This window comes from Haliotis cracherodii, unplaced genomic scaffold, assembly GCF_022045235.1.
Source record: "Haliotis cracherodii isolate W230 unplaced genomic scaffold, xgHalCrac1.p SCAF_3, whole genome shotgun sequence".
NCBI lineage: Eukaryota > Metazoa > Mollusca > Gastropoda > Lepetellida > Haliotidae > Haliotis > Haliotis cracherodii.
The window spans coordinates 44,355,940-44,366,331 of NW_027266286.1; the positions used below are offsets into that span (position 1 = coordinate 44,355,940).

At 40.4% G+C, this 10,392-nt stretch overlaps 1 long non-coding RNA gene across 1 annotated transcript; it reads left to right on the forward strand.

Moving 5' to 3' along the window:
• The first annotated feature begins 8,322 nt into the window (after window positions 1-8,322).
• On the forward strand, window positions 8,323-9,969 carry LOC139475075 (uncharacterized). Its single transcript, XR_011654010.1, has 3 exons — window positions 8,323-8,499; window positions 8,719-9,459; window positions 9,702-9,969. It is a non-coding gene; the product is annotated as an uncharacterized lncRNA (long non-coding RNA).
• The last annotated feature ends 423 nt before the right edge of the window (window positions 9,970-10,392 follow it).

The following is a 10,392-nucleotide window of genomic DNA, read 5'->3' on the forward strand; positions in this document are numbered from 1 at the left end:
GACGAAAGGTAGGTGTGTGTGTGTGTGTGTGTGTGTGTGTGTGTGTGTGTGTGTGTGTGTGTGTGTTGGCGAATGATGAACACCAACACGGCCACCAGTCACTAAATTTACATCACAATCATTCTGTCTTCTTTCTTTTGTCATCTGAAATAACATCCCCTCGTGCACTTGTGCTTCCTACTCAAGTTACCAAACACACCCTGTTTACACACGTACAAGATATATATTACGCTGGGGAGAATTTATGATTATACGTTGATACGTCTAGCTGCTGGGCTGGCATGCAATGCCACATTTCTTATTGCCAGGGATCACAGTGAGTGAGTAAGTGAGTGCCACTGGTAAGTCCGGATCTGGGTACGGGACACCGGCTCAGCGTCACAGATCTAGATATATCTATGCAGGAATAGGTCATCCATGCGGATAGCGTAATCTCGATTAATGTATTCAGGAACCTTCTGTTGTGGAATCATTAAAATATTTCACATAACCGTTGACGTACACATGCAGTACTGATTCCGAGCCAACAAGTCTTTGTTTTAACCATAATGCCGAGCATCAGGCTGAGTTAAAGAAAGTACCAACTCTTAACGCCTGGTATGAGCCAGGGGATCGAACTACCGACCTTCCGCTCTCTTGGCACACAAGGACTGGTCGAGTTGGAGTCAGTATACTCCGACAGAGTGGAGTAGGATATTCATGTTAACCTGCGTCATGGTATCTCAGTGGACAGTGGACGGCAATAGTCCGGACTAGCAGCCGCATATACACTGACACACACACGCACGTACGCACACGCGCGCGCACACACATACACGTGCAATAATCTTGAACTCCCATTTAAAACCCCATTTCACCACACCTCACCCGACGTTATGACACATGCTGTCAAGGCATAATTGTACTTTACTGTACTGTCTGCGTCAAGATCTCAAACAACTCCAACGCGTCAGGTCAACCCAAAGCGAAGATAGACCGCCAAATCAATTTAAAGGATGAGCTGTCCTTGAGCGAAGCGTGAGTGAGGGGGTTTGGTTTTACGCGCTTTTAACAATATTCCAACAATATCACGGTGGGGGACATCAGAAATGGGCTTCACACATTGTACCCATGTCGGGAATCGAACCCGGGTCCTCGGCGTTACGAGCTAACGCTTTAACCACTAGGCTACCCGACCGTCCCTCTTGAGCGAAGCATTTTGTAAAATATCTGTTGCTGGCATTCGGATCTTGAAAAGGACATTAAAAAAGCAGAGTTTCCTATCAACACCTCTGTAGCCCTATGGTACACTCACTGGGCTACAGATATGAAGATTTTGAGTTCGATCCTCGGGCATATAAAGAAAACATTTGTCATTTGATTTTACATTACAGGTTACAATCTGAACGGAAGTTATATTCATAAAATCCCTTGGATATTATTTAAGGATTGACTGTGTATTTTTTCGGTTCATTGAGGTATGAATCGAAAAACCGATGTGCAAACTGTATGATTCTTACAAAAGTTTGCACATCGGTTTTTCGATTCATACCTCAATGAACCGAAACCAATATACAGTCAATGCTTATAATTAATTTCGACATGTTTTATCTACAATAGTTTAACCCAAAACAGTTGCATATATGAAAACAGACAAAAATGACGACATTGATAAACATTCCAGGTGTAGGAATACATACAGTGGCGTGACATGAATCAGGTGATCGTTTGATTTATGCACATAACTTGACACGCCTACACAGGCAGTAGCCAATCAACGGAGAGTGGGATTAAAACAATGTTCACTGGACCTGTCGATTAAGGCAAGAGGCAAAAAAAAATGCAACAGTCAGACTGTAACGAACCGGAAGAAATATGTCCGAGAGAAGGCGGCTGTTTCAAATAACATGGTCATTTACTGCGTGATTCAAACATTACTTCCCTGATTACGGTAAAACACAGTTGGAGAAATGCTAGTTAGAAATGAAACCCGAAAACATGAAAGTTAAACCGAGGCGAACTGGAAAAAAAACAGGCAAGCGAGCCTGCACGTTTGCTGTTTCATTCATTCTCGGCCTTCGGTTTCAAAGGGTAGTTTGGACAATGAATATGCATGAAAGTCGCTAAATATCTTGTGCATGACGATACACGTGAGCAGAAAGGGAATTCCCTCGACTGTAATATTGGGATTCCCCGACATTCCGCAGTAATAAAAGTAGTGCGCCGTGGTGGGCGTAGCTTAATTTTTTACATTCATTGGGAAATGAATGCAATAACATGTGACCAATTCAGCTTACCAGAATGCAGGAATTTCCATGAACACAACGAAAAATTAATTATAACACATTATATCGCAAATATGACTTGAATATCCTATAAACTCCCAGGGACATTACAACGTCCCTGTTTATGATATCTAATCCGACTGGAGAACAATAGGATGACGTCACCGGAGGTTTATAACACAAGTTTGTGTTTGTGACTATTAAATGTGAAACATGTTATATTTGGGATAGTACAAATTCCAGTTCTTTTTTCGGGTTGAGTATTTTGTGTACCCCATATGAGCCATGCCAATTACCTGTCAGATGAGTTTACAAAGAACGTGATCTAGACTACCTACCAGTTGTCGGACCTCCGATTATGTGGACGCCTCGGTAGCTGAGTGGAATAAATCGCTGACTTTGGTTGCTAGCGATTAGGCGATTCGACATATCATTGCGTTTACATAGCTCTAAATGATGATGATCCAAGGCATTTGAAAAAAAGGGGAACGTGACATGCCCCACTCGTTATGATCACAAACAAATCCGAAGGCAAGTCACAGGGATCAAAGTGAATCGTTCATATTAAAATATTATATTGAAAATAATTTTGATCGATACTCACTGTTAGGATACCGGTAGTCTGTGCAAAAATTACGTTCCAAGGTGACTTCTACCTGCACAAGTTACAACTCAAAGCAATCCATGCACTACACATGAACGGTATATGACTATGAGACTATATACAGGAGAATACGCGTCTTTGTGTAAGAGATTACTAATCTACATATTTCTACTGGTGCGTGCAATTCAGACACGACAGGCTGCCTTATATATTACCAAGTTCACCTCCCAGCCTGGTTGAGAATTCACTTGTGAAGCCCATATCAAATATCCCCCTCCGTGATATTGCTGGAAAGTTGCTGAACACGACATGAAGCCAAACTCTCACCCATTGGAATTTTTTTTTTTCCGAATCCGGGTTCGATTCCCGAAATGAATACAGGATGTGAAGCGCATTTCTGGTGTCCCCCCGCCGTGATATTGCTGGCATTTTACTAAAAGCGGCTTTAAATCAAACTCACTCTATCACACACTATACACCCGTTATAGTATGAGGCATGTACCTGGACAAATTCTCTGTCACTAACTAATCAATCTGTTGCCGCATTCATTTATCAAACCCCTATAATAAATCACTGGATTGTCTGGTCCAGTCTCGAATATTTACAGACCGCCACCATATAGCTGTAACATTGCTGAGTGGGGCGTAAAACAGCAAACAAACCAACCAACCAACAATAATACAAACACCAAATACACACAAGCAAGAGGTCCTAGGGAGAAACTTAGTGATAAAAACTTTCGTTCGACACGCCAAAGACCCGGGTTCAATTCCCCACATGGTTACAATATGTGGAGCCTTTTTCTGGTGTCTCTTGCCGTGATAATGCGGCGTAAAATCAAAAACACTCACTTACAAACCTTTGCACACTTGGCCTTCTTGCATAATTATAAGGAACCACTGCTTCACAACTATACACCCTTGACTGAGCACACTGACCAACTCGATGTGCTACTTTGTGAACACGGATCTATACATTATACACTCAAAAGACTTTCATAATATTACCTGGCTTCAGTCGCTATAGAGTGCGTTTACTTGTATTCATGATATACCTGTAGAATGTACCACAATCAGATAAGAGTGAGTGAATATCGTTTCGTGTTTGTCTCGTATTTCCTGCTGTTAGAACCGAGTCTGTGACATGGCCAGGAAATATTTGTTTGTTTGTTGTTTAACGCCGCACTCATGAAGTACATGATGCAAATATGGTCACCAGGTGTCAAATGCATGCAACAGCGACACTGAAATGTGAACACAGGAAACAAAGAAACATGCCCATACATTTCGTAGGGAGGTTCTAATTGATTCGTAATCCATTGAACGTCAGTGATGGGCGTTATTGTGGCAAGTTGGATTTTACTCCGCATCCAACAGTATGATTTTTGATTGGTTGGTTTCTTATTTAACGCTGCACTCAGCAATATTTCAGCTATATGAAGGCGGTGTGTAAATAATCGAGCCTGGACCCGAAAATCCAGCGATTGACATCATGAGCGTTAATCTACGCAACTGGGATACGATGACATGCATCAACCAAGTCAGCCAGCCTGGCTTACCCGATCTCGTTAGTCGCCTCTTATATTACAAGCACATTCGCCTTTAACGACAAACATGGGTTGTTGAAGACAAATTCTACCCCGGATCTTCACGAATTCGATCGAAACCGGGCCGTCGGCGCGACAAACGTTTTAACCACTAGCGATCCCACTATTGAGTCAGGTTGTTGTCCTTACCGCACATATCCCGTGGTACTCTCACTGCTTTCATATTCATATTTGTTCTTTATATAACACACTGTCAAAGAACTGCAAACATTTGAACATTTGAACGTGCCACACATTGATATTAATGCGGCTCACAAAGCAGGCCTCGAAATCCTTTCTGAGTGTGCCAGGTCGTCTGAAACTTGGGTGGGTAGTTTCAACTAATAAATGCGTCGTTTGCTGAATGTGCCGTGAACGTTAAGCAATAGTGGCAAAGACATGGTGTTCACACCTACAGTCGGCCTGTTCCTCTTGACGACTCACTTCGTGTCGACTGATGGGTGAAATTTAATTTTATTATCATCTTGTTTAAATGAGTTTCGTAACAAGAGATTCCCATGGGACTCAGTGTTACACTCATGATGATTTCGGAATACGCATTTGGGTTTTTTTTACTGTGTGAGGACAATGTGGATGTTTTACAAATGTGGAATTTGAGTCTAATAAGTGACCTATAAAAATACAAGTTGGCAGCAGGCAATCCTCGAGCATTATATAACTGCAGCTGAAGGTGCATCAGCTAGGTATGACAAGAAGTTGTAAAAGTAAAAACTAAACACGATTGTAACATAAATGTAGGTATGTTCCCTGATCTGATTGGTTAAAAAGTGTTGTCGAATGAGCATAACATCGCTGAATTTTTGGGGTCTCATCACCGTGTATGTATACATTAATTAATGGAACTATTTTTGAAATCATCAACATGGAGGAACAGATGGAAATTTACCCTGACTTCCACATCGGAGATTTCGATGAAATATTGAGTGAATGGGGCGACGAGACATTTTCTGAGATAATACAAGAATTTGCAGGTAAATGAAATTTACCTTTTTCCATTAATTACAAAATCATAATCATAAATAATGTAATTTTCTTGGGCTTGGCCAAAGGAAAAAACAAAACAAAATCAATTTTTAACAGAGTAAAAAACATTTATTGCAACTCTATAATGACTTTCATACATCCACCTAATTTTGTTCTTATTATAACCCACAAAAAGCTGTTGAAGCTGAAAACCGTTCTGAGATGGCCCCCGAACTAAGAAATACAGCCAGCGTTTCCGTAGAGCCCAAAGTTCAAGCGTCCAGTCACCGCTTCGCGTCCCTTGATACAAAAGCAGTACAGGACATCGTGGATAGGAACCTCTCCAAATCTACTGGGAGTTCAAATATTTCGACGTAAGCCATTGAAACATAAAAGAATACATAAACAAATAAAAAAAAATTCCTACGCAGATTCGATCAACATCAGCGAGAGTTACCTCCCTTACACCATTGCCATAATAGCAATGTAAAGCGTGACCAATGTGTCATCGCAAAAATTGGCAATAATATAACGAGATTGACCAAAATCTTAACATAAATTAAATATTATGTTTTGTAAGATTTGAGATATGTTATACTAAATGGATATACGGAAATTTCATTTAAACACGACACCGTAATAATAACGAAATACTCCCACTTACCGTCACATTTGTACCCTGAACACGGCAATCTTTTCACTTCCAGAATGGCTTGGTTTCCGAGGTTTTGAACCCACGTTCGAAGAGCTTCCTGCTTTTCAACTGAATGAGAGACTGAGGTTCTTTTATGCCGAAGTCAGAAATGCTGAGGGAGAACTTTACTCAAAATCGAGTTTTGTTGGGTTGCGTGCTGCCATACACAGGCACATCAGGGGGCCGCCATTTGAGCGCAGCATAAACATTATCCAAGACCGGGAATTTCACACTGCAAACTGCCGTCACTTTACTGTCAAACGCAGGTATTGAATCGCGAGATTTGCAGAATTACCGGCCACAAATCCGATGAATCGTTGAAGTCGTATTCCATTGACTCGTGCTCGTCTCAAAAACGACATTATTCGAAAAATTTTCAGAGACAGGAGCAGCTCGCTAACGAACGTAATTTGGTACCTGTCATAGATACAAATATCCTGCCACTGTCCACTGCTCCCGTGAGTAATTTCCAGGTTAATTCTTCTGCTAATTTCCACGGCCTCTCTCACATATGTTATTCCACTGTAACAGTAAACAACTTTTTCAATCCCAGCTAAGCTGCATGTCTGAAATTTCGCACGTTTGACGTCTCTTGTCACCACCTCAGTTTCAGGCGAGTTGACACTATCTTGTACAGGGGCCAAACAGTATGTACGTCTTTTCTAATTTTGATTATTTGTATTTCATAGTTACGCATAACTACAAATTACAAGTAAGATGAGGAACTGTGATAAAGAATTGAATTTGTGATATTTCCTGTTGTTTGTTTATTTTCTGAGAAATGAGCTTGAACATATGACCACCCCTTTCGTAAAATGGACCCTCATTATTGGATTACCTCGAAACCATTGATCGGTTTCGCGGCACCCCATATCATGCATCTTTTCGAAGGTGAGCACGAGGAGACGTATTACTAACGACAGTTTTGTTGTGTCATGCGCTCAGTAAATTAGTTCCTCCTAAATATCGATTTAATTAACGTTCATGTTACAATGTCGATAAATATTTCGTTTTGTAAGATTTGCGTGATGTTATGCTGAATGGATGTACGGAAATTTTTCATTTGAACACTCCGCCTTACGGCGTCGTGTTCAAATGAAATTTCCGTACATCCATTCAGCATAACATCACGCAAATCTTACAAAACGAAATATTTATCTCCTAAATGATGGAAATGATGTGGTAAACACCACTCAGCTAATTAAGGACGAAAAATCACATTTGCCGGTCCATGAAACTACAGAGATATGTATAGTTCTGATCTACTTTCAGGACAAAAGTGGTGATTAACGATTGGCGTTTTGTGATACTTTATTGATACTATTCTTTTTTAAATTTGCGTAGAAATCATCCACCAGTCACAACAGCTGTATATCATGTAGCGTATTCTACAATCATGGAAGGTATTCTCAAATCCTGATGCAAGCACAGGGTATGTAAACGTGCAGTTATGTTTCATCCATAAGGTGATTCCGATGCACTGGCACAATAATAACATTGGTAGAATGAGTGGGATTTGTTTATACAAACTTGACATCATCAACTCTTAGATGGCGTGGACCAACTCTCACTCGTTTGAGAACGTCAGGCAGCAGCCGAGACACTATCTCAACCCAGACACTCGCACACATTACAGTGCCTCTGATATCGCCGCCAACACCTAATAAGCAAAAGGGCACTGTAGCTTCAGGTTAACTAAGCAATTTTGATCACTTTTGATATGATTTCTTCAAATATCAATTTGAACTTGCATAAAGGTGGACACATTTGAGTGAATTGTCAATCGGATTAATTCAAAAGCCAAAAAATAATAATCAGAAAATAATCAGGCTCGGTTCGGAAAAGTCAATGATTGCTTGTTGCCTTATGCCGCACTCGGCTTTATTAATAATGCTGCCATACGACGATCAGACAAGACAGTGATTGGTATCATAAGCAATGATTTACGTCGTCAGGGCACCATGCCACACTATCACCAAAGTCACCAAGCCTGACCACCCGATACAGGCCAACAAAATGTGTTTCAATGACATTTGAATAAAATGTACATGCTCTGGAGTACGTAAGTATTTTGCGCGATATGAAGGGGAAATTCACGATGAGAAACTCGAGATGTTCCCTCTAGTCATACATCTTGGTGCAGATTGATCACATCCGTTAAAATTGAATTTAATGCAAGATGATGCTTTTGCTGATGCTAGAAAATCTCTGGACGCAGTAATGCGTGAAGTAGTGCAGGTCTAGGACCAGACGTAAGAAAGCATACAGAAGCAATATCAAGGGAGGAAGAAAACTGTCTCTGGGAAAAGGGATGTCTCGGAGAGAGTTATCCACAACAACTCATGGACACCATAGTATATCTGACAGGTAAGAATCAGTTTTCCTACTACTGTGGTGCACATATTTAAAGTCTAACTGTAATCCGTTTTATAATACTGATGCTATCGTTTCACAATCTTAAATTGTCAATCTTCAGGTCTATTTTTAACATTTTCATGTGTAATGTTAGTAGGCATTCATTTTGACAACAGCTTCTGCAAACATAACATTGTGAATTTAAATTCGTATTTCTTATTATAAACATAGGACTCTACTTTGCACTACGCGGTGGCAAGGAACACCGTGCTCTGCGCTTGCATCAGAACCCCCAGATTACCGGACCTTTTGTGGACAACAATGGTAGACGGTATCTTAAGTATAGAGAGGATGTTTCCAAGACTAATGCTAGTCTCTCGTAACCCCCTTGGGTGGCATTTGTACTTTTAAGATTTTAGATATTTAAAATGCTTTATTTAAACCCCTGCTGTACAAATGGTGAGACTTTAATCAACTATATTGTATTGTATTGTATTGGTATTAGAGATCGCAAGTTGGAGAGAAAAGAAGTGCGGGCTTACGAAAACATCGACCATCAAGGACGATGCTACGTGGGGCTATTTGAGAAATACAAAATGTTGTTGTAAGCACGGGAAATTTGAGTAATTAACCACAAAAGCTTAGTGTTTCAAACTGAATTCAAAATGTTATATTCTATCCTGCAAAAATTGTTTCCTAATATGACAAGTCATACTTATTGAAAATATGTTGTCAGCCCTCCTACAGATTCCAGGTGTAATGCCTTTTATTACACGCCACTAAAGAAGTCGAAGGAGGGGAAGTGGTATATGGAAACACCAGTTGGTCATAACACTTTGCAAGCTACAGTCAAGCGTCTGTGCCAAACTGCAGGTGTTTCTGGGAACAAAACTAATCACTCACTGCGTGCGACAGCTGCAACCAGACTGTATGAAGCGGAAGTAAGCGAGCAGCAGATTTGCGAACAAACTGGTAAGTTTAGTTCAATGTATAGGACAGTCCTTTACCAATATTTTATGATTATCACCGTTTCGAATATTATCTGTTAATAAAATGAAACGCCCTTAACAAGCGTATAGAAAAAATGGTTAATTTTTACAATAAAAATGTATTTTGATGTAGCCATTTTTTCTAAAGTGGCTTAATGCTTTATAGATGTTTAGAACATACGGTTGTATACTTTGTTGTAATTAACTATAACAAATATTTTTTAGGGCACCGGAGTAGTGCTGTCCGCATCTGCAAACGCACCAGCGACGATCTAAAGTCCAAGGCTTCAGACCTTATCGGAAGGAAGATTCCTAAAAAGACGGAGACAGTGTATTGTGCGCCACCAACTTCAGTGACTGAGACAACTACTTCCGCAACTGAGACAGCTGCTTCTGCAGGTACTTCGGCAGGTACCTCTGTAGACTCAACGACTGAGGCAAGTCTGGAAGGTCTATCCCCAAAAGAGTCTCTCTACTTTACATTTAAGTTTCATTAAAGGATGTTACTGGCTGTTGTTTTCTATTGTCTTTGTGCAGAAGTCTGGGTATGTGCCTTTAAGTAAGACCCTGTGATGAAAAATCAGTGTGTATCGGGAATGTATTTATTTTTTCAGTGGCGATACCTGGTATGGAGGTCTTACCTTTTTACAAAGACCCTGGTATGAGGTTTTACTAAATTTACAAAACCCTCATACCAGGGTTTTGGTAAAAATGTAAAACCTCTTCCCAGGTTTTACCATTGTCAGAAAACACATCTTTTCATAATGGCGATACCCACATAATAGGTTTCTAAGTATTGGAGAAAAAAGGCTCACGAGGTTTTGGTAGACAGAGCATGCCCTGGGGAGAGGGACCACCAGGACAAGTGTTTTTCCATGCTTATAAACCGATAAAACAAACTTAAAACAACATTTAT